We start from the raw sequence: 2,500 nt of genomic DNA, 5'->3' as shown, positions 1-2,500 counted from the left end.
CCATAGCACCTGAAAATTTGTATACCATCATTGCTAAGACTCGTCAAAATCTGTGAATGAAAATGGTGGATTCAATTAGAAAAATCGCAGCCACTAGCCCAAGAATGCCGAGCAGTTTCCTACACTGCTCAGACCATCTTATTTTAAGTAGACTGAATTGTGAAGTTAAGTGAAATCAAGCTGGTACCATCACCTTCAAGTAGTGAAGGCATCTAGGTTGTGCTTCTGTCTGATGACATTCAGTGGTAAGGGTGACACCAACAGTTACTTCAGACCCTATTCTCAGTCAACTCGATGTCTTTGGTGAGCTATCTGACTGTTCATATTTGTGAGCAGTGAGAACTGGCCAAACAGCAAGATCATTAGTGGAGATGTATGGAAAAAGGATGGCAAACATGTACTGGAAGATGGCAGCTCCAAGCTACAAGTTGCTGAACATCAACAGATTTATTGAAATGTAAGTATTTGTTTATTTGGTACCTAGCATGTTGGATATATAGAATTGTCTGAATGTAATAAGTGTCCAAAAATTAAGAGGAACATTATGGTTTGATATAATTGCTATTAAGTTGGAATTGTACATGAATTTGAGTCGAGGTATGTTAGAAAATTAGTGAATAGGAGATAGGACCCAATGTGTTGCTCCTTTCTTGTATACTACAGTTAGGTATACATATGTTTGAAAAATGTAAATATAAATATTTAATGTAGCATAGAGTATAATTGAGTACATATATGAAGGATGGTGTTGTGTACTTGAGGGTGTATGTATTTTCTTAATTGTAATATACAGGAATAATATGGTTGTGGGGGTCACATCTATCTTCATTAGTCAAATTTGGTTTTGAAAATATTCTGCGTTTTACTGAGCTATTTTTTTTATCCAGGCTATGCCATTAATCAGAGCACATGTTTGTATAAATGTATTTCTTGGTAAAATCCCAGATGTTCATTTTGTTTGTATTGTTACTCTCACAACCCATGTAGATCTTTGTAAATTTTATCAACTATCAGGTCTGAATATATCGAAAGTATTGTCCACCTCTTCTTTCCTCTAATAAAGGAAAGTCCACCTTTTCTACTTTCATTATCTGCCAGGATGGATCTGCTAGGATGGGGACAGTATTTGTTGCTGTTTGTTGTATTCTTGTTATCTTTGCGTGTGGGGGGATTGCACCACCATTGTTGGGGTTGATCAGATAGTTTTCTTTATATCAATGTATGCAACGAATACCACTTGTGTTCAGTACCTTATCTATCACAATCTTGTTAATGCTATAAATGACTCTTTTTTTTTTTTTTTTTTTTTTCTTCAATTATCTCTTGCTGTATTGGTGGGAAATACGATGAGCACCTGCAAGTGATGATCCGTCAAGATTGATATTAAGGGAAATGTCTCCCTGAACCCCATTCTTCCTGATTAAACTTCTCGTTATCTGGAGATGCAGCCCCAAGAGGCTTGCACACTTCTCTGGACCAGGACCAAGATGTGTCAACTTCAACTGCATTAAGAATATGGCTTTGTTCACACTAGTGGTTTGAACTGTGGCAGTACTGCATAGCCAAGGAAAAACTGTGCAATTCTTTGTGAACAGTAACACCTCCACTGACTTGCATTGTGATTGAACTGTGCCAGTTGAAAATGCTAGCGTGAACAGGACCTAATTGGATGCGTGAAAACCATTCAAATAAAATATCAAAATGTGCTTCATAGAGTAGTACATGAAAATGATAGGCACTTGGCTCGAGAGTCCCAGTCTCTCTCATTCATCCCATCCCAATAAACTGGAGAAGGGAGTGAATGAGCAAGATGCATGCACACAAACGTGCATGCACACAAACGTGCATGCACACAAACGTGCATGCACACACGCGTGCATGGACACACATGTGCATGGACACACATGTGCATGGACACACATGTGCATGGACACACACGTGCATGGACACACACACACATGCATAGACACACACACACATGCATAGACACACACACACATGCATAGACACACATGCATAGACACACACGTGCATGGACACACATGTGCATGGACACACATGTGCATGGACACACACATGCATGAACACAATAGAAATACAAGAGGGCACGGAAAGAAAATCAAGAAAGACAGCTATAGAAGAGATGTGAAAAAAAAAAATGCTTTCCTCACAGAATAATAGACAGTTGGAACAAGTTAGATGAGAAAGTAGTGTGTGCAAAAACAATACATGAATTTAAAAATAGTTTAGATAAAATGAGATATGAAGACGGGACACCAGGAGCATAGCTCCCCTTCCCGTAAAATACAACTAGGTAAATACAACTAGGTAAATACACATGCATGGACACACGTGCATGAACATACATGTGCGTGGACACGAGCATGAACACACGGCTCGGTGGCGGATTGGTAAAGCACTGGCCTCACAAGCCAGAGAACCGGGGTTCGATTCCCCGGTCGGGCGGAGATAAGTTGGGTTTGTCTCCTTTCACGTGTAG

General features: G+C 39.5%; 1 protein-coding gene across 5 annotated transcripts in view; it reads left to right on the top strand.

The window, feature by feature from the left end:
- The window catches only part of LOC143029647 (terminal nucleotidyltransferase 5C), a 49,689-nt gene that overhangs the window by 7,232 nt on the left and 39,957 nt on the right, over window positions 1-2,500 (top strand). For 3 of the 5 annotated variants that reach the window (XM_076192436.1, XM_076192433.1, XM_076192434.1), the window contains exon 2: window positions 1-457. This exon is cut by the window's left edge and continues 224 nt beyond it. The exons of the other annotated variants lie outside the window; for them this stretch is intronic. The gene's annotated coding sequence lies outside the window, so the exon portion shown is untranslated. The remainder of the gene's footprint in view (window positions 458-2,500) is intronic. 5 annotated transcript variants of the gene reach the window in all.

This window comes from Oratosquilla oratoria, chromosome 11 (genome assembly GCF_046742065.1).
Source record: "Oratosquilla oratoria isolate Oo_2021 chromosome 11, ASM4674206v1, whole genome shotgun sequence".
NCBI lineage: Eukaryota > Metazoa > Arthropoda > Malacostraca > Stomatopoda > Squillidae > Oratosquilla > Oratosquilla oratoria.
Note: the sequence above shows the minus strand (reverse complement) of the source record. Positions and strands in the feature narration are given on the sequence as shown.